Below are 24,873 nucleotides of genomic sequence, written 5' to 3'. Positions count from 1 at the left end.
CCCACTGGGCAATCTCTATACAGGTGCCCCACTTCACCACACAAATCACACGATCGGGGTTCCGTACATGCACCTGCCTCATGTCCAGCCATCTTACAATTCCTGCACACCTTCACCCCAGGGCAGCATTCCTTAGTGTGACCAAACTGGTGACAGAACCGGCAAAATTTTGGCATATTTTGATAATACAAATATCCTCTATAGCCAGCAATGGAAAAGGACAATGGAGGGCTCTTAACTCCACCAATACAATCCGGGTCCAGCTTAAACTGGACGAAAAATTTATAAGTTCCATTAAACACTTTCAATGAGCTGGTCATTTTGGTTCCCCCTTTCACACTGGTGCAATATAAACTCAAAAAGTTCTTGATTAAGTCCAGCTGGGTAAATGGGTTGAAGACATGTACAAATAGTACCCTCTCTCCCATAGCAAATAAAGGCACAAAAGAGACATTTTTCAAAACCTCACAGTTAGCATTCACTTTTAAGGCTTCATAGAAATTTAAACAGTCATTTTCTTCTTGAAAGGACACATCATACAATCCTTGCTTTCTGTTTTCTTGCACACAGAATAATTTATAAAGAGGGATACCTGCCATGTCGACCACCAGCTTCCTTCCAACAAATTCAATGGTGTTCTTACCAGAATCACTTGGGTCTACCTTAATTCGAATGGTTCTCTCCACTGGTGTTGTCCTTGCTGCATCCATGCTGACTATACCTGCCGATCCACGATCACAGAACGATCACCACTCTGGTTCCTCCCAAGGGAAAACCCGCACCCCCTGACCAAGACCAGAGCAATAAACTCTGATCTTAGCCAAAAGGCCGAGAAGCGATAACCCGAGCGGCCCTTGCCTTGCCCGAGCCTGTCCCATACTGCTGTTCACCCCTTGCAGCGATTGATTCAGCCTACTCCTAGGCAATTCCATGGGGCCCTGCAGGCTCACACACATTTACAGCTACTAAGCGGGAGGGAGGTGAATAAAGGCCGGAGAGGAAGCTACACAGGATTTGCTTCTTTTGCTTGCACCACAATGCAGTGCTGAAAGAGGAGGAATCTACATAAAAACGCCTTCCTGGCAACGCCCAAATGCCCTCCTGCCATGCAGATAAACACTGGCAGCGGCAGCAAGTGCATGCCCACAGCCACCCCTTGTTCCTTCACACCTTGTATCAGCTTTAATCCAGTCCAGTGCTGCCTGCTGAGCAGCACTGACCAACACTGCCTGGGCCCAGGCTTTTATCTATCTCTGAGGCCCCATTATGATGTCAGAAAGCTGGCTCTGGAATCCTGAGGGCTCCACTATGACACGTGCAAAGTTCCGTCTGAACTTTATATAAGACGGTGAGGCTCAGTCAGTCACTCAGTGTTGCCTGAGAGGGCAACACTGCAACAGCCGGCCGCCAGGCTGTCTTTTTTTTGCACATTTATTTGCCTCCAGGAGGCCACAAGAGGGAGACAAGGGACTGCAAAATGGAAAATAAGCATCCACCAACTTTACAGACAACTTCTCCTTGCTCCTACAACCTCCATCCTTGCACAGTTTGTTATTCTTCCAGGTAACAAAGTAACAAATCCAAATTGCTGCTCTCTTTGTAGGCAAGCAAGGGTTTGTTGCAACTGCAATTCTTACTTCTTCTTGAAATGTAGGGACGACAGTACATTCCATCACATCCATCTAGTGTACACAGGTAGGTCCATTGTGGCGGGTAGGCGGCTGGCTGCTTTAATGGCTGTTTGCTGTTCCCCTACTCCACTCCACTCCACTATTTGACTGTGGTGCTGCATCAATCAGTGGCTGGCTCAGGTGCAGCTCTTTAACTTACCTAGGAGGGAGGGCGGAGAGAAGACAAGGAAGGTGAATGAGCTGTTCCAATGTGAAATGCCGGAAACACAGAAACACAGAAGACACACACACACACACACACACACACAACAAGAGGTGGCAATGTATTCATTAATTGCATTTAATAAATGAGCTCATTATCACACATGACTGTACAAATGCATTGTCCAACAGGTGTTGAAATAATGGGATTAAAAGGGGAGATCCCATCAGAAAGACAAAAACAATAGCAAACACAAATAGCACTTTTGGAATCTGATTTTAGTCAACACATAAGGGAAGGGTGCACCGGTCCTGGAAATACTGCAATACCAGGTCAATGCGTGGAGTGGACAGAGCAAGCTCTATTTCCATCTCCCTGTTCTAAAAATCCATTTAATATATGGTCCCCAGATAGGGGACGTATCAGATATTAAACTGATAAGAACAGATAAGGTTTCAACAAAGTTTTTTATTGGCAAAAATAATATATTTTACAGACTTTTTTTTAAAATTGAAACCACAAGATAAAATCAACAGCATAATACATGAATATTCATACATTTAAATGAATACAAAAGTAATAATAATAAGACCATTAATACAGATGTTATAATAAAAGTACAGAACAATAGCAGGATAAAATTTATACAGGGCATAAAAGACATAAAAGAATAAAACCATTTTTATTTACAATGTTATGGTATTCCACATTTGCAAACACCACATGGATGTTGCTTCTTTTACCCCTAGCTGCTTTTTGTCCCTAAGATAATAAATATACATTTCACTTAGGGCATATTTCACACAATTTTTAACGTCAATAAAATCATGTTTAAAAAGCAGAATGTTCCTAACCTTCCAAATGGCATTCTTAAAACAGTTTAAAATGATCCAACAGACCATTTGCTGTTTAAAACTTGGGCAGTTAAAAAGACCATAAAACACGTATTCAAATTTAAGATCTTTAAGACCGCAGGCCCATTTCAGCAATGGGCCTACCTTCCTCCAAACCTCCTGTGCATATGGGCAGTTCCAAAACAGGTGCATTATCGTCTCGTCGTCACCACACCTGTCTCTCGGGCACTTGGCTCTCGCCACCAGTCCTCGCCTATGCTGGAATTCACGAGTAGGGAGGCACTGGTGAACGATTGCCCAGGCAAGGTCCTTGTGCACATTTGCCATAAATTTCCCGAAAACGTTCCGCCACACCACCTTGGACCTTGCCTGTGAGAAATTTGAAACTGCCAGTGTATCCTCCTGCCGCCTACAGGAGAGTGACACTTTTTTCTGGTCCCCCAATATGTCAGGCTCCAATTCTTGGAGACCTAGGAGCCTGACAGTTTTTTCGAGCACCGCATATTGTTTTGGGGGACACAGAAGCACAGGAGAATTCAAAGGGACACGAAACCATCGTTTAAAAATCATGCCCGTAGCGTACTTTAAAAAGTAGCTAAAAATACCATCAGAATTATACATTTTAAAACAGAAGCAAAAGTATTTAATGTAAAAGAAGTTAAAAAGGTTAGGAACATCTCTCCCGCCATTGTCCTTACATCTGTACATAAAATCACGTTTTAGTTTTTCCATTTTGGAACCCCATAAAAACATAAAACAGATCCTGGTCACTTTTTTAATATATAAAATTGTTGGAGGGAAAACCATAGCTACATAAAGCATTATGGGTAATAAAACAGATTTAATTATTAAAACTTTTCCCTCCATGGTGAGATTTCTCAAATTCCACATTAAAACCTTTTTTTCCATTTTGGCAATTACTGAATCCCAATTGGGTCTCCCATCGTTTTCTTGATTAAAAACAATTCCTAAAATTTTTATCTGATCCTGCTGCATGTTAACTCCTGGTGTCACAGAGGAATCCCATACACCAGTATAAAAACAGTCACACTTATCAACGTTTAATTTAAAACCAGAGGCTTCACAAAAAAAGCCGGTGTTCCTCAATGCCCGTCTCATAGAAGCGGCGTCTGGGCATAGGACGGTGGCGTCATCCATATAGCCTAGGATTTTTACCTGGTTCCCCCTTCCTCCAGGTATGGGCACGCCTCTGATGACTTTATCATCTCTTATTAGGGTGAACAGAGGTTCTATGGCACAAATAAAAAGGAGCGGAGACAACGGGCACCCCTGTTTCACCCCTGATAAAAGAGGAACACCTTTAGTTAAAAATCCGTTGATAGAAATTTGGCTAAAACAGGATCGATATAAAAGCTTAATACGTGTTAAAATAATTTCAGGAACAGCCATCTTTTTAAGAACCATAAAAAGATATTCATGGGAGACCCGGTCAAAAGCCTTCTCGAAATCTAAGGATAAAATAGCAAGGCTTTGACCCCTTTCTTTAAAATACCAAATGATGTCACGTAAAATATTCAGGGACTCAGTAATTGACCTCCCAGGTACCCCACATACCTGGTTTGGATGGATTAATTTATGAATAAAAGGTTTAAAACGGATTGTTATTAGTTTAGCTAAAATTTTACAATCAACGTTTAAAAGAGTAATAGGGCGCCAGTTTTTTAACTGGTCCCTCTCACCTTTTTTAAAAATTAAGGACACAATCCCCCTCCTCCAGGAAGGGGGCAGCTCTTCAGTAATAAAAACTTCCTTATACAATAAAAACATGTCATTCTTTAAAATTTCCCAAAAAGCATGATAAAATTCGATGGGCAGACCATCTTCCCCAGGAGCTTTCCCATTAGAAAAACTTTTAAAAGCAAATAAAAGTTCCTCCAAGGTAATATTACGGGATAAAACTTCCTGGTCTAAAATATCTAGCTTGGCATCAAGGGAATTAAGAACATGTTCTAAAAAGGAAGGATCAATATTTTTCTTGTTAAAAAGAGATTGGTAGAAATTAAAAGCAGAATTTAAAATGCCGACCATAGTGGTTTCTCCTTCAAGGTTTAAAATGACATCTCGTTTATCCATTACCTTTTTGAAGAAGAACCGGGAACACTTCTCGCCATCCTCGAGGTGCTTTACATGTGAATTAAAAATTATTTGTTTCCCTTTCTCTTCTATGGCATATTTTATTTCAGCTTTAAGATTTAAGATATCATCATCAACATCCATACCAATCTCCTTCAATTTAAAAAGTACATGTAAACGTTTATTAAGAACATAAAACCATTGTTTTTTCTCTTTTGCTTTCTTCTTACCTGCTCGAATAAAAAAAGCTCTGATTTTGGGTTTAATGCCCTCCCACCAGTGTAGCATAGGCTGACTGGGCGCTCTATGGGACTGCCAACACTGGTAGGTCCGCACAAACTCCTCTTTAATGATGGGGTCCTCCAGGAGTGTGGTGTTTAGTCTCCAGGGACCCCTACAAGCTTTTTGCTCTCCCTCTAGCTCCAGGTGCACTGAAAGGAGCTTGTGATCAGATAAAATATTTGTTAAAAGCAAACATTTTTTGGGAATAAAACTATTAGAAGTGAAAATAAAATCAATTCTGGAGCTCACTCTTCCATTGGACCAGGTGGGGCCTGGGTCCGCAGGCAAGAGTTCCCTCCAGCAATCTTTCAATTTAAAATCACCAATAAAATTCTTGAGCAGGTAAGAAGTACGGTCAATTTTTCGATTAAAATCCCCACCCTGGCGGTGTTCTCCATCTCGCACACAGTTAAAATCACCACCCACCAGCAGGGGGGTAGACCCAACACAAAACAATGGTAAAATCTCTAATAGTTCTGCCCTCTCCTGTTTGGTAGGAGGGGCATAAACGTTTAAAACACGAATTAAAGTTCCATTAAAAAGCAAATGTATTAAAATAGCTCTGCCGGGCATGATTTCAGTCACTGTTTGGATGGAGATAAAACGACCTCGGCAGAGCAATCCAACCCCCGCAGAGCGACAGTCATTTCCACCAGACCAGACTGAGGGGCCTAGTTTCCAGTCCATCTTTAAATCTTGATATTCCAAGTCATTAGGGATTCCACATTCTTGAAGCAGGCAAAGGTCAAAGTCCACAGTCTCTAAAAATGAAAATAAAGCAGTCCTGCGGACAGGGCTCTTTAGGGACCTCACATTTAGTGAGGCGACTTTGATAGGAACCAACATAGTCTTAGTTGAGGTCAGGGTCCGAACCAGAAGAGTCGTACTCGGAGATCAGCTGCGAGTCTGGACCCCCTTTTTGAGGGGTCAATAAATCTTGGATGTTGGTAGGGTCAGAGCCAGATACGTGGGCGGCTCCAACCCCCACACTGCTCTCATCCGAACTCCGATAGGCAGCTTTCCTCCGAACTCCGGACTCCTCTTCCTCTCGCTGTCTCTTTGCAGAATGGCTCCTATCCATCTCCTCGAAGTCGCTCTCACCCATCTCTGGCCCCTGGCTGAAGATATCGCTGATGTCCTTCCTGGGCAGCTGCACAGGGGCCTGTGAGGTCCCATCGCTCTTGGCAACCTTTGCCTGCTTACGGGGAGCCTTCATCGCAAGCCCCTCCACAACCGCAGTGGAGGAACTTTGCTCCGACCCCCCCGTTGACCGGAAATGGTCAAAACGAGGCTCCAATCCAGCATATTTTAGGGTTTTCTTAATGGAGCCCTCGTCTGACACAGAGTGTCTCCGCTCCATGCCCACACTCTTGGGACAGGCGTCAGGTCCTACTGCAGAACCTACGGAGCCACGACGCCTGTCGCTAACCACTGCCTCAACAGGGTCCACTGCAGGCGGAGCAGAGGACCTGTTTGCAGAGGTGCCGGTCAACTTATGTCCAGCAGAGTCAGAATTCCTCCTGCTCTGCCTGGACCCGGTGGAATCCCTATGGCCGTCCCTCGAGGCTGACATCGGTGACAGCTCCCCCGATGGAGCTGTGAAGGACTTTGGCCTGGACCCCTCAGTCGTCAATGCTCGTTTTGGGGCATTACCAGCGGCGTCTGCACATGTTGCAAACTGCCGCTCTGGCCCTGGTCTGGGTGGCCCAGATTTCGCTCTGCGGGGGCAATCTTTAAAAGCATGCCCAGTCATGCCGCACAGATTGCACAACACCTCGGAACTGCATTTTGCCGCTACGTGTCCAACCTGGCCACACCTGTTACACTGCACCACATGGGGCCGGTCACAATGTTCTCTGGTGTGGCCATATCTCAAGCAGTTCCGGCAGGCTATTGGCATCTGGGGGTAAAATAGGAATCCTCGATTCTTCCCAATGGCAAAGTTCTGGGGTGGGTGATGTAAGCCTCCAATGCCATTGGGATCCTGGCGGAACTTCACCCAATATTTTCTTTTGCCATTCCAGAAGCTCTGGGTGTTCAAGATTTTATGTGAGAAGCGGACCTCCCTGCAGTAACGACTGAGGAAGGTTTCAATGTCACACTCTGAGACAAATGGACTGAACATGCACATCACGAGCGGGACTTCTTCCTCCCCGTAGAGGAATAAAAAGTTCAGTCCATTTAGCCGCTCCTCACTCTGGTCCGCATCAGACAATCTTTTGTGCATGTTGTCGCAACATGCCGCGGCCGTAAAGGATACGGTGTACCGACCGCGGCTTTCCTGGTCGTTGAGACACAGGATGTCCGCCCGCTTGAGCCCCAGGAAGTCCAGCAGAATCACCTCCACAATGAAGCGAAGGTTCTTCCGCTGGCGATGGCCTTCTTCCACCTCGATGCGGACGGACTGGCGCAACCGGGTGTCCCCGGATGCAAATCCAAATGTATATGGCATTTTCAGTGCCTGGGGGCTAAGCCTGTCCCTTATAGCAGCAAGGGCTCAGATTCCACAATTAAGTGGAACCCTCCCCCAAGGCCAAGGATTAGGGTACCCCAGACACCTACGAAGCCCGATAAACGCCCTCGGAACGCTCTTAGAAAAACGCCTCAAGGCCGGTTGACCTCTTGGGTAAGGCGCGATCGCAACTCGTTGTCCGGGGGCTAAGCCCACTCCCCAAATAGCAGCAAGGGGGTGAAGTCTCTCTGTGAAAAGAGACGATCCCCCAAGGCCAAGGAGCAGGGTACCCCGGACACCTCCCAACAAAACCAGATGCAGAAATACTACACCTGATCTTGCCAAAAGGCCGAGAAGCGATAACCCGAGCGGCCCTTGCCTTGCCCGAGCCTGTCCCATACTGCTGTTCACCCCTTGCAGCGATTGATTCAGCCTACTCCTAGGCAATTCCATGGGGCCCTGCAGGCTCACACACATTTACAGCTACTAAGCGGGAGGGAGGTGAATAAAGGCCGGAGAGGAAGCTACACAGGATTTGCTTCTTTTGCTTGCACCACAATGCAGTGCTGAAAGAGGAGGAATCTACATAAAAACGCCTTCCTGGCACCCAAATGCCCTCCTGCCATGCAGATAAACACTGGCAGCGGCAGCAAGTGCATGCCCACAGCCACCCCTTGTTCCTTCACACCTTGTATCAGCTGTAATCCAGTCCAGTCCAGTCCAGTGCTGCCTGCTGAGCAGCACTGACCAACACTGCCTGGGCCCAGGCTTTTATCTATCTCTGAGGCAGGCCCCATTATGATGTCAGAAAGCTGGCTCTGGAATCCTGAGGGCTCCACTATGACACGTGCAAAGTTCCGTCTGAACTTTATATAAGACGGTGCGGCTCAGTCAGTCACTCAGTGTTGCCTGAGAGGGCAACACTGCAACAGCCGGCCGCCAGGCTGTCTTTTTTTTGCACATTTATTTGCCTCCAGGAGGCCACAAGAGGGAGACAAGGGACTGCAAAATGGAAAATAGGCATCCACCAACTTTACAGACAACTTCTCTTTGCTCCTACAACCTCCATCCTTGCACAGTTTGTTATTCTTCCAGGTAACATAGTAACAAATCCAAATTGCTGCTCTCTTTGTAGGCAAGCAAGGGTTTGTTGCAACTGCAATTCTTACTTCTTCTTGGAAATGTAGGGACGACAGTACATTCCATCACATCCATCTAGTGTACACAGGTAGGTCCATTGTGGCGGGCGGGCTGCTTTAATGGCTGTTTGCTGTTCCCCCTACTCCACTCCACTATTTGACTGTGGTGCTGCATCAATCAATCAGTGGCTGGCTCAGGTGCAGCTCTTTAACCTACCTAAAAGGGAGGGCGGAGAGAAGACAAGGAAGGTGAATGAGCTGTTCCAATGTGAAATGCCGGAAACACAGAAACACAGAAGACACACACACACACACACACACACACACACACACACACACACACACACACACACACACACACACACACACACACAACAAGAGGTGGCAATGTATTAATTAATTGCATTTAATAAATGAGCTCATTATCACACATGACTGTACAAATGCATTGTCCAACAGGTGTTGAAATAATGGGATTAAAAGGGGAGATCCCATCAGAAAGACAAAAACAATAGCAAACACAAATAGCACTTTTGGAATCTGATTTTAGTCAACACATAAGGGAAGGGTGCACCGGTCCTGGAAATACTGCAATACCAGGTCAATGCGTGGAGTGGACAGAGCAAGCTCTATTTCCATCTCCCTGTTCTAAAAATCCATTTAATATATGGTCCCCAGATAGGGGACGTATCAGATATTAAACTGATAAGAACAGATACTACACTTGATCTTAGCCAAAAGGCCGAGAAGCGATAACCCGAGCGGCCCTTGCCTTGCCCGAGCCTGTCCCATACTGCTGTTCACCCCTTGCAGCGATTGATTCAGCCTACTCCTAGGCAATTCCATGGGGCCCTGCAGGCTCACACACATTTACAGCTACTAAGCGGGAGGGAGGTGAATAAAGGCCGGAGAGGAAGCTACACAGGATTTGCTTCTTTTGCTTGCACCACAATGCAGTGCTGAAAGAGGAGGAATCTACATAAAAACGCCTTCCTGGCAACGCCCAAATGCCCTCCTGCCATGCAGATAAACACTGGCAGCGGCAGCAAGTGCATGCCCACAGCCACCCCTTGTTCCTTCACACCTTGTATCAGCTGTAATCCAGTCCAGTCCAGTCCAGTGCTGCCTGCTGAGCAGCACTGACCAACACTGCCTGGGCCCAGGCTTTTATCTATCTCTGAGGCAGGCCCCATTATGATGTCAGAAAGCTGGCTCTGGAATCCTGAGGGCTCCACTATGACACGTGCAAAGTTCCGTCTGAACTTTATATAAGACGGTGCGGCTCAGTCAGTCACTCAGTGTTGCCTGAGAGGGCAACACTGCAACAGCCGGCCGCCAGGCTGTCTTTTTTTTGCACATTTATTTGCCTCCAGGAGGCCACAAGAGGGAGACAAGGGACTGCAAAATGGAAAATAGGCATCCACCAACTTTACAGACAACTTCTCTTTGCTCCTACAACCTCCATCCTTGCACAGTTTGTTATTCTTCCAGGTAACATAGTAACAAATCCAAATTGCTGCTCTCTTTGTAGGCAAGCAAGGGTTTGTTGCAACTGCAATTCTTACTTCTTCTTGGAAATGTAGGGACGACAGTACATTCCATCACATCCATCTAGTGTACACAGGTAGGTCCATTGTGGCGGGCGGGCTGCTTTAATGGCTGTTTGCTGTTCCCCCTACTCCACTCCACTATTTGACTGTGGTGCTGCATCAATCAATCAGTGGCTGGCTCAGGTGCAGCTCTTTAACCTACCTAAAAGGGAGGGCGGAGAGAAGACAAGGAAGGTGAATGAGCTGTTCCAATGTGAAATGCCGGAAACACAGAAACACAGAAGACACACACACACACACACACACACACACACACACACACACACACACACACACACACACACACACACACACACACACACAACAAGAGGTGGCAATGTATTAATTAATTGCATTTAATAAATGAGCTCATTATCACACATGACTGTACAAATGCATTGTCCAACAGGTGTTGAAATAATGGGATTAAAAGGGGAGATCCCATCAGAAAGACAAAAACAATAGCAAACACAAATAGCACTTTTGGAATCTGATTTTAGTCAACACATAAGGGAAGGGTGCACCGGTCCTGGAAATACTGCAATACCAGGTCAATGCGTGGAGTGGACAGAGCAAGCTCTATTTCCATCTCCCTGTTCTAAAAATCCATTTAATATATGGTCCCCAGATAGGGGACGTATCAGATATTAAACTGATAAGAACAGATACTACACTTGATCTTAGCCAAAAGGCCGAGAAGCGATAACCCGAGCGGCCCTTGCCTTGCCCGAGCCTGTCCCATACTGCTGTTCACCCCTTGCAGCGATTGATTCAGCCTACTCCTAGGCAATTCCATGGGGCCCTGCAGGCTCACACACATTTACAGCTACTAAGCGGGAGGGAGGTGAATAAAGGCCGGAGAGGAAGCTACACAGGATTTGCTTCTTTTGCTTGCACCACAATGCAGTGCTGAAAGAGGAGGAATCTACATAAAAACGCCTTCCTGGCAACGCCCAAATGCCCTCCTGCCATGCAGATAAACACTGGCAGCGGCAGCAAGTGCATGCCCACAGCCACCCCTTGTTCCTTCACACCTTGTATCAGCTGTAATCCAGTCCAGTCCAGTCCAGTGCTGCCTGCTGAGCAGCACTGACCAACACTGCCTGGGCCCAGGCTTTTATCTATCTCTGAGGCAGGCCCCATTATGATGTCAGAAAGCTGGCTCTGGAATCCTGAGGGCTCCACTATGACACGTGCAAAGTTCCGTCTGAACTTTATATAAGACGGTGCGGCTCAGTCAGTCACTCAGTGTTGCCTGAGAGGGCAACACTGCAACAGCCGGCCGCCAGGCTGTCTTTTTTTTGCACATTTATTTGCCTCCAGGAGGCCACAAGAGGGAGACAAGGGACTGCAAAATGGAAAATAGGCATCCACCAACTTTACAGACAACTTCTCTTTGCTCCTACAACCTCCATCCTTGCACAGTTTGTTATTCTTCCAGGTAACATAGTAACAAATCCAAATTGCTGCTCTCTTTGTAGGCAAGCAAGGGTTTGTTGCAACTGCAATTCTTACTTCTTCTTGGAAATGTAGGGACGACAGTACATTCCATCACATCCATCTAGTGTACACAGGTAGGTCCATTGTGGCGGGCGGGCTGCTTTAATGGCTGTTTGCTGTTCCCCCTACTCCACTCCACTATTTGACTGTGGTGCTGCATCAATCAATCAGTGGCTGGCTCAGGTGCAGCTCTTTAACCTACCTAAAAGGGAGGGCGGAGAGAAGACAAGGAAGGTGAATGAGCTGTTCCAATGTGAAATGCCGGAAACACAGAAACACAGAAGACACACACACACACACACACACACACACACACACACACACACACACACACACACACACACACACACACACACACACACACACACAACAAGAGGTGGCAATGTATTAATTAATTGCATTTAATAAATGAGCTCATTATCACACATGACTGTACAAATGCATTGTCCAACAGGTGTTGAAATAATGGGATTAAAAGGGGAGATCCCATCAGAAAGACAAAAACAATAGCAAACACAAATAGCACTTTTGGAATCTGATTTTAGTCAACACATAAGGGAAGGGTGCACCGGTCCTGGAAATACTGCAATACCAGGTCAATGCGTGGAGTGGACAGAGCAAGCTCTATTTCCATCTCCCTGTTCTAAAAATCCATTTAATATATGGTCCCCAGATAGGGGACGTATCAGATATTAAACTGATAAGAACAGATACTACACTTGATCTTAGCCAAAAGGCCGAGAAGCGATAACCCGAGCGGCCCTTGCCTTGCCCGAGCCTGTCCCATACTGCTGTTCACCCCTTGCAGCGATTGATTCAGCCTACTCCTAGGCAATTCCATGGGGCCCTGCAGGCTCACACACATTTACAGCTACTAAGCGGGAGGGAGGTGAATAAAGGCCGGAGAGGAAGCTACACAGGATTTGCTTCTTTTGCTTGCACCACAATGCAGTGCTGAAAGAGGAGGAATCTACATAAAAACGCCTTCCTGGCAACGCCCAAATGCCCTCCTGCCATGCAGATAAACACTGGCAGCGGCAGCAAGTGCATGCCCACAGCCACCCCTTGTTCCTTCACACCTTGTATCAGCTGTAATCCAGTCCAGTCCAGTCCAGTGCTGCCTGCTGAGCAGCACTGACCAACACTGCCTGGGCCCAGGCTTTTATCTATCTCTGAGGCAGGCCCCATTATGATGTCAGAAAGCTGGCTCTGGAATCCTGAGGGCTCCACTATGACACGTGCAAAGTTCCGTCTGAACTTTATATAAGACGGTGCGGCTCAGTCAGTCACTCAGTGTTGCCTGAGAGGGCAACACTGCAACAGCCGGCCGCCAGGCTGTCTTTTTTTTGCACATTTATTTGCCTCCAGGAGGCCACAAGAGGGAGACAAGGGACTGCAAAATGGAAAATAGGCATCCACCAACTTTACAGACAACTTCTCTTTGCTCCTACAACCTCCATCCTTGCACAGTTTGTTATTCTTCCAGGTAACATAGTAACAAATCCAAATTGCTGCTCTCTTTGTAGGCAAGCAAGGGTTTGTTGCAACTGCAATTCTTACTTCTTCTTGGAAATGTAGGGACGACAGTACATTCCATCACATCCATCTAGTGTACACAGGTAGGTCCATTGTGGCGGGCGGGCTGCTTTAATGGCTGTTTGCTGTTCCCCCTACTCCACTCCACTATTTGACTGTGGTGCTGCATCAATCAATCAGTGGCTGGCTCAGGTGCAGCTCTTTAACCTACCTAAAAGGGAGGGCGGAGAGAAGACAAGGAAGGTGAATGAGCTGTTCCAATGTGAAATGCCGGAAACACAGAAACACAGAAGACACACACACACACACACACACACACACACACACACACACACACACACACACACACACACACACACACACACACACACAACAAGAGGTGGCAATGTATTAATTAATTGCATTTAATAAATGAGCTCATTATCACACATGACTGTACAAATGCATTGTCCAACAGGTGTTGAAATAATGGGATTAAAAGGGGAGATCCCATCAGAAAGACAAAAACAATAGCAAACACAAATAGCACTTTTGGAATCTGATTTTAGTCAACACATAAGGGAAGGGTGCACCGGTCCTGGAAATACTGCAATACCAGGTCAATGCGTGGAGTGGACAGAGCAAGCTCTATTTCCATCTCCCTGTTCTAAAAATCCATTTAATATATGGTCCCCAGATAGGGGACGTATCAGATATTAAACTGATAAGAACAGATACTACACTTGATCTTAGCCAAAAGGCCGAGAAGCGATAACCCGAGCGGCCCTTGCCTTGCCCGAGCCTGTCCCATACTGCTGTTCACCCCTTGCAGCGATTGATTCAGCCTACTCCTAGGCAATTCCATGGGGCCCTGCAGGCTCACACACATTTACAGCTACTAAGCGGGAGGGAGGTGAATAAAGGCCGGAGAGGAAGCTACACAGGATTTGCTTCTTTTGCTTGCACCACAATGCAGTGCTGAAAGAGGAGGAATCTACATAAAAACGCCTTCCTGGCAACGCCCAAATGCCCTCCTGCCATGCAGATAAACACTGGCAGCGGCAGCAAGTGCATGCCCACAGCCACCCCTTGTTCCTTCACACCTTGTATCAGCTGTAATCCAGTCCAGTCCAGTCCAGTGCTGCCTGCTGAGCAGCACTGACCAACACTGCCTGGGCCCAGGCTTTTATCTATCTCTGAGGCAGGCCCCATTATGATGTCAGAAAGCTGGCTCTGGAATCCTGAGGGCTCCACTATGACACGTGCAAAGTTCCGTCTGAACTTTATATAAGACGGTGCGGCTCAGTCAGTCACTCAGTGTTGCCTGAGAGGGCAACACTGCAACAGCCGGCCGCCAGGCTGTCTTTTTTTTGCACATTTATTTGCCTCCAGGAGGCCACAAGAGGGAGACAAGGGACTGCAAAATGGAAAATAGGCATCCACCAACTTTACAGACAACTTCTCTTTGCTCCTACAACCTCCATCCTTGCACAGTTTGTTATTCTTCCAGGTAACATAGTAACAAATCCAAATTGCTGCTCTCTTTGTAGGCAAGCAAGGGTTTGTTGCAACTGCAATTCTTACTTCTTCTTGGAAATGTAGGGACGACAGTACATTCCATCACATCCATCTAGTGTACACAGGTAGGTCCATTGTGGCGGGCGGGCTGCTTTAATGGCTGTTTGCTGTTCCCCCTACTCCACTCCACTATTTGACTGTGGTGCTGCATCAATCAATCAGTGGCTGGCTCAGGTGCAGCTCTTTAACCTACCTAAAAGGGAGGGCGGAGAGAAGACAAGGAAGGTGAATGAGCTGTTCCAATGTGAAATGCCGGAAACACAGAAACACAGAAGACACACACACACACACACACACACACACACACACACACACACACACACACACACACACACACACACACACACACACAACAAGAGGTGGCAATGTATTAATTAATTGCATTTAATAAATGAGCTCATTATCACACATGACTGTACAAATGCATTGTCCAACAGGTGTTGAAATAATGGGATTAAAAGGGGAGATCCCATCAGAAAGACAAAAACAATAGCAAACACAAATAGCACTTTTGGAATCTGATTTTAGTCAACACATAAGGGAAGGGTGCACCGGTCCTGGAAATACTGCAATACCAGGTCAATGCGTGGAGTGGACAGAGCAAGCTCTATTTCCATCTCCCTGTTCTAAAAATCCATTTAATATATGGTCCCCAGATAGGGGACGTATCAGATATTAAACTGATAAGAACAGATACTACACTTGATCTTAGCCAAAAGGCCGAGAAGCGATAACCCGAGCGGCCCTTGCCTTGCCCGAGCCTGTCCCATACTGCTGTTCACCCCTTGCAGCGATTGATTCAGCCTACTCCTAGGCAATTCCATGGGGCCCTGCAGGCTCACACACATTTACAGCTACTAAGCGGGAGGGAGGTGAATAAAGGCCGGAGAGGAAGCTACACAGGATTTGCTTCTTTTGCTTGCACCACAATGCAGTGCTGAAAGAGGAGGAATCTACATAAAAACGCCTTCCTGGCAACGCCCAAATGCCCTCCTGCCATGCAGATAAACACTGGCAGCGGCAGCAAGTGCATGCCCACAGCCACCCCTTGTTCCTTCACACCTTGTATCAGCTGTAATCCAGTCCAGTCCAGTCCAGTGCTGCCTGCTGAGCAGCACTGACCAACACTGCCTGGGCCCAGGCTTTTATCTATCTCTGAGGCAGGCCCCATTATGATGTCAGAAAGCTGGCTCTGGAATCCTGAGGGCTCCACTATGACACGTGCAAAGTTCCGTCTGAACTTTATATAAGACGGTGCGGCTCAGTCAGTCACTCAGTGTTGCCTGAGAGGGCAACACTGCAACAGCCGGCCGCCAGGCTGTCTTTTTTTTGCACATTTATTTGCCTCCAGGAGGCCACAAGAGGGAGACAAGGGACTGCAAAATGGAAAATAGGCATCCACCAACTTTACAGACAACTTCTCTTTGCTCCTACAACCTCCATCCTTGCACAGTTTGTTATTCTTCCAGGTAACATAGTAACAAATCCAAATTGCTGCTCTCTTTGTAGGCAAGCAAGGGTTTGTTGCAACTGCAATTCTTACTTCTTCTTGGAAATGTAGGGACGACAGTACATTCCATCACATCCATCTAGTGTACACAGGTAGGTCCATTGTGGCGGGCGGGCTGCTTTAATGGCTGTTTGCTGTTCCCCCTACTCCACTCCACTATTTGACTGTGGTGCTGCATCAATCAATCAGTGGCTGGCTCAGGTGCAGCTCTTTAACCTACCTAAAAGGGAGGGCGGAGAGAAGACAAGGAAGGTGAATGAGCTGTTCCAATGTGAAATGCCGGAAACACAGAAACACAGAAGACACACACACACACACACACACACACACACACACACACACACACACACACACACACACACACACACACACACACAACAAGAGGTGGCAATGTATTAATTAATTGCATTTAATAAATGAGCTCATTATCACACATGACTGTACAAATGCATTGTCCAACAGGTGTTGAAATAATGGGATTAAAAGGGGAGATCCCATCAGAAAGACAAAAACAATAGCAAACACAAATAGCACTTTTGGAATCTGATTTTAGTCAACACATAAGGGAAGGGTGCACCGGTCCTGGAAATACTGCAATACCAGGTCAATGCGTGGAGTGGACAGAGCAAGCTCTATTTCCATCTCCCTGTTCTAAAAATCCATTTAATATATGGTCCCCAGATAGGGGACGTATCAGATATTAAACTGATAAGAACAGATACTACACTTGATCTTAGCCAAAAGGCCGAGAAGCGATAACCCGAGCGGCCCTTGCCTTGCCCGAGCCTGTCCCATACTGCTGTTCACCCCTTGCAGCGATTGATTCAGCCTACTCCTAGGCAATTCCATGGGGCCCTGCAGGCTCACACACATTTACAGCTACTAAGCGGGAGGGAGGTGAATAAAGGCCGGAGAGGAAGCTACACAGGATTTGCTTCTTTTGCTTGCACCACAATGCAGTGCTGAAAGAGGAGGAATCTACATAAAAACGCCTTCCTGGCAACGCCCAAATGCCCTCCTGCCATGCAGATAAACACTGGCAGCGGCAGCAAGTGCATGCCCACAGCCACCCCTTGTTCCTTCACACCTTGTATCAGCTGTAATCCAGTCCAGTCCAGTCCAGTGCTGCCTGCTGAGCAGCACTGACCAACACTGCCTGGGCCCAGGCTTTTATCTATCTCTGAGGCAGGCCCCATTATGATGTCAGAAAGCTGGCTCTGGAATCCTGAGGGCTCCACTATGACACGTGCAAAGTTCCGTCTGAACTTTATATAAGACGGTGCGGCTCAGTCAGTCACTCAGTGTTGCCTGAGAGGGCAACACTGCAACAGCCGGCCGCCAGGCTGTCTTTTTTTTGCACATTTATTTGCCTCCAGGAGGCCACAAGAGGGAGACAAGGGACTGCAAAATGGAAAATAGGCATCCACCAACTTTACAGACAACTTCTCTTTGCTCCTACAACCTCCATCCTTGCACAGTTTGTTATTCTTCCAGGTAACATAGTAACAAATCCAAATTGCTGCTCTCTTTGTAGGCAAGCAAGGGTTTGTTGCAACTGCAATTCTTACTTCTTCTTGGAAATGTAGGGACGACAGTACATTCCATCACATCCATCTAGTGTACACAGGTAGGTCCATTGTGGCGGGCGGGCTGCTTTAATGGCTGTTTGCTGTTCCCCCTACTCCACTCCACTATTTGACTGTGGTGCTGCATCAATCAATCAGTGGCTGGCTCAGGTGCAGCTCTTTAACCTACCTAAAAGGGAGGGCGGAGAGAAGACAAGGAAGGTGAATGAGCTGTTCCAATGTGAAATGCCGGAAACACAGAAACACAGAAGACACACACACACACACACACACACACACACACACACACACACACACACACACACACACACACACACACAACAAGAGGTGGCAATGTATTAATTAATTGCATTTAATAAATGAGCTCATTATCACACATGACTGTACAAATGCATTGTCCAACAGGTGTTGAAATAATGGGATTAAAAGGGGAGATCCCATCAGAAAGACAAAAACAATAGCAAACACAAATAGCACTTTTGGAATCTGATTTTAGTCAACACATAAGGGAAGGGTGCACCGGTCCTGGAAATACTGCAATACCAGGTCAATGCGTGGAGTGGACAGAGCAAGCTCTATTTCCATCTCCCTGTTCTAAAAATCCATTTAATATATGGTCCCCAGATAGGGGACGTATCAGATATTAAACTGATAAGAACAGATACTACACTTGATCTTAGCCAAAAGGCCGAGAAGCGATAACCCGAGCGGCCCTTGCCTTGCCCGAGCCTGTCCCATACTGCTGTTCACCCCTTGCAGCGATTGATTCAGCCTACTCCTAGGCAATTCCATGGGGCCCTGCAGGCTCACACACATTTACAGCTACTAAGCGGGAGGGAGGTGAATAAAGGCCGGAGAGGAAGCTACACAGGATTTGCTTCTTTTGCTTGCACCACAATGCAGTGCTGAAAGAGGAGGAATCTACATAAAAACGCCTTCCTGGCAACGCCCAAATGCCCTCCTGCCATGCAGATAAACACTGGCAGCGGCAGCAAGTGCATGCCCACAGCCACCCCTTGTTCCTTCACACCTTGTATCAGCTGTAATCCAGTCCAGTCCAGTCCAGTGCTGCCTGCTGAGCAGCACTGACCAACACTGCCTGGGCCCAGGCTTTTATCTATCTCTGAGGCAGGCCCCATTATGATGTCAGAAAGCTGGCTCTGGAATCCTGAGGGCTCCACTATGACACGTGCAAAGTTCCGTCTGAACTTTATATAAGACGGTGCGGCTCAGTCAGTCACTCAGTGTTGCCTGAGAGGGCAACACTGCAACAGCCGGCCGCCAGGCTGTCTTTTTTTTGCACATTTATTTGCCTCCAGGAGGCCACAAGAGGGAGACAAGGGACTGCAAAATGGAAAATAGGCATCCACCAACTTTACAGACAACTTCTCTTTGCTCCTACAACCTCCATCCTTGCACAGTTTGTTATTCTTCCAGGTAACATAGTAACAAATCCAAATTGCTGCTCTCTTTGTAGGCAAGCAAGGGTTTGTTGCAACTGCAATTCTTACTTCTTCTTGGAAATGTAGGGACGACAGTACATTCCATCACATCCATCTAGTGTACACAGGTAGGTCCATTGTGGCGGGCGGGCTGCTTTAATGGCTGTTTGCTGTTCCCCCTACTCCACTCCACTATTTGACTGTGGTGCTGCATCAATCAATCAGTGGCTGGCTCAGGTGCAGCTCTTTAACCTACCTAAAAGGGAGGGCGGAGAGAAGACAAGGAAGGTGAATGAGCTGTTCCAATGTGAAATGCCGGAAACACAGAAACACAGAAGACACACACACACACACACACACACACACACACACACACACACACACACACACACACACACACACACACACACACACACACACAACAAGAGGTGGCAATGTATTAATTAATTGCATTTAATAAATGAGCTCATTATCACACATGACTGTACAAATGCATTGTCCAACAGGTGTTGAAATAATGGGATTAAAAGGGGAGATCCCATCAGAAAGACAAAAACAATAGCAAACACAAATAGCACTTTTGGAATCTGATTTTAGTCAACACATAAGGGAAGGGTGCACCGGTCCTGGAAATACTGCAATACCAGGTCAATGCGTGGAGTGGACAGAGCAAGCTCTATTTCCATCTCCCTGTTCTAAAAATCCATTTAATATATGGTCCCCAGATAGGGGACGTATCAGATATTAAACTGATAAGAACAGATACTACACTTGATCTTAGCCAAAAGGCCGAGAAGCGATAACCCGAGCGGCCCTTGCCTTGCCCGAGCCTGTCCCATACTGCTGTTCACCCCTTGCAGCGATTGATTCAGCCTACTCCTAGGCAATTCCATGGGGCCCTGCAGGCTCACACACATTTACAGCTACTAAGCGGGAGGGAGGTGAATAAAGGCCGGAGAGGAAGCTACACAGGATTTGCTTCTTTTGCTTGCACCACAATGCAGTGCTGAAAGAGGAGGAATCTACATAAAAACGCCTTCCTGGCAACGCCCAAATGCCCTCCTGCCATGCAGATAAACACTGGCAGCGGCAGCAAGTGCATGCCCACAGCCACCCCTTGTTCCTTCACACCTTGTATCAGCTGTAATCCAGTCCAGTCCAGTCCAGTGCTGCCTGCTGAGCAGCACTGACCAACACTGCCTGGGCCCAGGCTTTTATCTATCTCTGAGGCAGGCCCCATTATGATGTCAGAAAGCTGGCTCTGGAATCCTGAGGGCTCCACTATGACACGTGCAAAGTTCCGTCTGAACTTTATATAAGACGGTGCGGCTCAGTCAGTCACTCAGTGTTGCCTGAGAGGGCAACACTGCAACAGCCGGCCGCCAGGCTGTCTTTTTTTTGCACATTTATTTGCCTCCAGGAGGCCACAAGAGGGAGACAAGGGACTGCAAAATGGAAAATAGGCATCCACCAACTTTACAGACAACTTCTCTTTGCTCCTACAACCTCCATCCTTGCACAGTTTGTTATTCTTCCAGGTAACATAGTAACAAATCCAAATTGCTGCTCTCTTTGTAGGCAAGCAAGGGTTTGTTGCAACTGCAATTCTTACTTCTTCTTGGAAATGTAGGGACGACAGTACATTCCATCACATCCATCTAGTGTACACAGGTAGGTCCATTGTGGCGGGCGGGCTGCTTTAATGGCTGTTTGCTGTTCCCCCTACTCCACTCCACTATTTGACTGTGGTGCTGCATCAATCAATCAGTGGCTGGCTCAGGTGCAGCTCTTTAACCTACCTAAAAGGGAGGGCGGAGAGAAGACAAGGAAGGTGAATGAGCTGTTCCAATGTGAAATGCCGGAAACACAGAAACACAGAAGACACACACACACACACACACACACACACACACACACACACACACACACACACACACACAACAAGAGGTGGCAATGTATTAATTAATTGCATTTAATAAATGAGCTCATTATCACACATGACTGTACAAATGCATTGTCCAACAGGTGTTGAAATAATGGGATTAAAAGGGGAGATCCCATCAGAAAGACAAAAACAATAGCAAACACAAATAGCACTTTTGGAATCTGATTTTAGTCAACACATAAGGGAAGGGTGCACCGGTCCTGGAAATACTGCAATACCAGGTCAATGCGTGGAGTGGACAGAGCAAGCTCTATTTCCATCTCCCTGTTCTAAAAATCCATTTAATATATGGTCCCCAGATAGGGGACGTATCAGATATTAAACTGATAAGAACAGATACTACACTTGATCTTAGCCAAAAGGCCGAGAAGCGATAACCCGAGCGGCCCTTGCCTTGCCCGAGCCTGTCCCATACTGCTGTTCACCCCTTGCAGCGATTGATTCAGCCTACTCCTAGGCAATTCCATGGGGCCCTGCAGGCTCACACACATTTACAGCTACTAAGCGGGCGGGAGGGAGGTGAATAAAGGCCGGAGAGGAAGCTACACAGGATTTGCTTCTTTTGCTTGCACCACAATGCAGTGCTGAAAGAGGAGGAATCTACATAAAAACGCCTTCCTGGCAACGCCCAAATGCCCTCCTGCCATGCAGATAAACACTGGCAGCGGCAGCAAGTGCATGCCCACAGCCACCCCTTGTTCCTTCACACCTTGTATCAGCTGTAATCCAGTCCAGTCCAGTCCAGTGCTGCCTGCTGAGCAGCACTGACCAACACTGCCTGGGCCCAGGCTTTTATCTATCTCTGAGGCAGGCCCCATTATGATGTCAGAAAGCTGGCTCTGGAATCCTGAGGGCTCCACTATGACACGTGCAAAGTTCCGTCTGAACTTTATATAAGACGGTGCGGCTCAGTCAGTCACTCAGTGTTGCCTGAGAGGGCAACACTGCAACAGCCGGCCGCCAGGCTGTCTTTTTTTTGCACATTTATTTGCCTCCAGGAGGCCACAAGAGGGAGACAAGGGACTGCAAAATGGAAAATAGGCATCCACCAACTTTACAGACAACTTCTCTTTGCTCCTACAACCTCCATCCTTGCACAGTTTGTTATTCTTCCAGGTAACATAGTAACAAATCCAAATTGCTGCTCTCTTTGTAGGCAAGCAAGGGTTTGTTGCAACTGCAATTCTTACTTCTTCTTGGAAATGTAGGGACGACAGTACATTCCATCACATCCATCTAGTGTACACAGGTAGGTCCATTGTGGCGGGCGGGCTGCTTTAATGGCTGTTTGCTGTTCCCCCTACTCCACTCCACTATTTGACTGTGGTGCTGCATCAATCAATCAGTGGCTGGCTCAGGTGCAGCTCTTTAACCTACCTAAAAGGGAGGGCGGAGAGAAGACAAGGAAGGTGAATGAGCTGTTCCAATGTGAAATGCCGGAAACACAGAAACACAGAAGACACACACACACACACACACACACACACACACACACACACACACACACACACACACACACACACACACACACACAACAAGAGGTGGCAATGTATTAATTAATTGCATTTAATAAATGAGCTCATTATCACACATGACTGTACAAATGCATTGTCCAACAGGTGTTGAAATAATGGGATTAAAAGGGGAGATCCCATCAGAAAGACAAAAACAATAGCAAACACAAATAGCACTTTTGGAATCTGATTTTAGTCAACACATAAGGGAAGGGTGCACCGGTCCTGGAAATACTGCAATACCAGGTCAATGCGTGGAGTGGACAGAGCAAGCTCTATTTCCATCTCCCTGTTCTAAAAATCCATTTAATATATGGTCCCCAGATAGGGGACGTATCAGATATTAAACTGATAAGAACAGATACTACACTTGATCTTAGCCAAAAGGCCGAGAAGCGATAACCCGAGCGGCCCTTGCCTTGCCCGAGCCTGTCCCATACTGCTGTTCACCCCTTGCAGCGATTGATTCAGCCTACTCCTAGGCAATTCCATGGGGCCCTGCAGGCTCACACACATTTACAGCTACTAAGCGGGAGGGAGGTGAATAAAGGCCGGAGAGGAAGCTACACAGGATTTGCTTCTTTTGCTTGCACCACAATGCAGTGCTGAAAGAGGAGGAATCTACATAAAAACGCCTTCCTGGCAACGCCCAAATGCCCTCCTGCCATGCAGATAAACACTGGCAGCGGCAGCAAGTGCATGCCCACAGCCACCCCTTGTTCCTTCACACCTTGTATCAGCTGTAATCCAGTCCAGTCCAGTCCAGTGCTGCCTGCTGAGCAGCACTGACCAACACTGCCTGGGCCCAGGCTTTTATCTATCTCTGAGGCAGGCCCCATTATGATGTCAGAAAGCTGGCTCTGGAATCCTGAGGGCTCCACTATGACACGTGCAAAGTTCCGTCTGAACTTTATATAAGACGGTGCGGCTCAGTCAGTCACTCAGTGTTGCCTGAGAGGGCAACACTGCAACAGCCGGCCGCCAGGCTGTCTTTTTTTTGCACATTTATTTGCCTCCAGGAGGCCACAAGAGGGAGACAAGGGACTGCAAAATGGAAAATAGGCATCCACCAACTTTACAGACAACTTCTCTTTGCTCCTACAACCTCCATCCTTGCACAGTTTGTTATTCTTCCAGGTAACATAGTAACAAATCCAAATTGCTGCTCTCTTTGTAGGCAAGCAAGGGTTTGTTGCAACTGCAATTCTTACTTCTTCTTGGAAATGTAGGGACGACAGTACATTCCATCACATCCATCTAGTGTACACAGGTAGGTCCATTGTGGCGGGCGGGCTGCTTTAATGGCTGTTTGCTGTTCCCCCTACTCCACTCCACTATTTGACTGTGGTGCTGCATCAATCAATCAGTGGCTGGCTCAGGTGCAGCTCTTTAACCTACCTAAAAGGGAGGGCGGAGAGAAGACAAGGAAGGTGAATGAGCTGTTCCAATGTGAAATGCCGGAAACACAGAAACACAGAAGACACACACACACACACACACACACACACACACACACAGACACACACACACACACACACACACACACACACACACAACAAGAGGTGGCAATGTATTAATTAATTGCATTTAATAAATGAGCTCATTATCACACATGACTGTACAAATGCATTGTCCAACAGGTGTTGAAATAATGGGATTAAAAGGGGAGATCCCATCAGAAAGACAAAAACAATAGCAAACACAAATAGCACTTTTGGAATCTGATTTTAGTCAACACATAAGGGAAGGGTGCACCGGTCCTGGAAATACTGCAATACCAGGTCAATGCGTGGAGTGGACAGAGCAAGCTCTATTTCCATCTCCCTGTTCTAAAAATCCATTTAATATATGGTCCCCAGATAGGGGACGTATCAGATATTAAACTGATAAGAACAGATACTACACTTGATCTTAGCCAAAAGGCCGAGAAGCGATAACCCGAGCGGCCCTTGCCTTGCCCGAGCCTGTCCCATACTGCTGTTCACCCCTTGCAGCGATTGATTCAGCCTACTCCTAGGCAATTCCATGGGGCCCTGCAGG

General features: G+C 47.0%; 12 non-coding genes across 12 annotated transcripts; all 12 read right to left on the bottom strand.

The window, feature by feature from the left end:
* Positions 1-2,128: 2,128 nt before the first annotated feature.
* On the bottom strand, positions 2,129-2,320 carry LOC142689126 (U2 spliceosomal RNA). Its single transcript, XR_012858133.1, has one exon. It is a non-coding gene; the product is annotated as a U2 spliceosomal RNA (small nuclear RNA).
* Positions 2,321-9,217: 6,897 nt separating this feature from the next.
* On the bottom strand, positions 9,218-9,408 carry LOC142689296 (U2 spliceosomal RNA). The gene has a single exon (XR_012858201.1). It is a non-coding gene; the product is annotated as a U2 spliceosomal RNA (small nuclear RNA).
* Positions 9,409-10,756: 1,348 nt separating this feature from the next.
* LOC142689284 (U2 spliceosomal RNA) lies at positions 10,757-10,947 on the bottom strand. The gene has a single exon (XR_012858200.1). It is a non-coding gene; the product is annotated as a U2 spliceosomal RNA (small nuclear RNA).
* A 1,354-nt stretch (positions 10,948-12,301) lies between these two features.
* Positions 12,302-12,492, bottom strand: LOC142689270 (U2 spliceosomal RNA). Its single transcript, XR_012858198.1, has one exon. It is a non-coding gene; the product is annotated as a U2 spliceosomal RNA (small nuclear RNA).
* Positions 12,493-13,840: 1,348 nt separating this feature from the next.
* LOC142689258 (U2 spliceosomal RNA) lies at positions 13,841-14,031 on the bottom strand. The gene has a single exon (XR_012858197.1). It is a non-coding gene; the product is annotated as a U2 spliceosomal RNA (small nuclear RNA).
* Positions 14,032-15,377: 1,346 nt separating this feature from the next.
* On the bottom strand, positions 15,378-15,568 carry LOC142689246 (U2 spliceosomal RNA). The gene has a single exon (XR_012858196.1). It is a non-coding gene; the product is annotated as a U2 spliceosomal RNA (small nuclear RNA).
* A 1,344-nt stretch (positions 15,569-16,912) lies between these two features.
* LOC142689234 (U2 spliceosomal RNA) lies at positions 16,913-17,103 on the bottom strand. The gene has a single exon (XR_012858195.1). It is a non-coding gene; the product is annotated as a U2 spliceosomal RNA (small nuclear RNA).
* A 1,338-nt stretch (positions 17,104-18,441) lies between these two features.
* Positions 18,442-18,632, bottom strand: LOC142689222 (U2 spliceosomal RNA). The gene has a single exon (XR_012858193.1). It is a non-coding gene; the product is annotated as a U2 spliceosomal RNA (small nuclear RNA).
* Positions 18,633-19,984: 1,352 nt separating this feature from the next.
* LOC142689210 (U2 spliceosomal RNA) lies at positions 19,985-20,175 on the bottom strand. Its single transcript, XR_012858185.1, has one exon. It is a non-coding gene; the product is annotated as a U2 spliceosomal RNA (small nuclear RNA).
* A 1,328-nt stretch (positions 20,176-21,503) lies between these two features.
* Positions 21,504-21,694, bottom strand: LOC142689198 (U2 spliceosomal RNA). Its single transcript, XR_012858175.1, has one exon. It is a non-coding gene; the product is annotated as a U2 spliceosomal RNA (small nuclear RNA).
* A 1,348-nt stretch (positions 21,695-23,042) lies between these two features.
* LOC142689186 (U2 spliceosomal RNA) lies at positions 23,043-23,233 on the bottom strand. Its single transcript, XR_012858164.1, has one exon. It is a non-coding gene; the product is annotated as a U2 spliceosomal RNA (small nuclear RNA).
* A 1,344-nt stretch (positions 23,234-24,577) lies between these two features.
* On the bottom strand, positions 24,578-24,768 carry LOC142689174 (U2 spliceosomal RNA). The gene has a single exon (XR_012858156.1). It is a non-coding gene; the product is annotated as a U2 spliceosomal RNA (small nuclear RNA).
* Positions 24,769-24,873: the final 105 nt, after the last annotated feature.

The sequence above is a fragment of the Rhinoderma darwinii genome, assembly GCF_050947455.1.
Source record: "Rhinoderma darwinii isolate aRhiDar2 chromosome 5 unlocalized genomic scaffold, aRhiDar2.hap1 SUPER_5_unloc_28, whole genome shotgun sequence".
Taxonomy (NCBI): domain Eukaryota; kingdom Metazoa; phylum Chordata; class Amphibia; order Anura; family Rhinodermatidae; genus Rhinoderma; species Rhinoderma darwinii.
The sequence above is the reverse complement of the archived record's forward strand: the minus strand, read 5'-3'. Positions and strand labels throughout refer to the sequence as shown.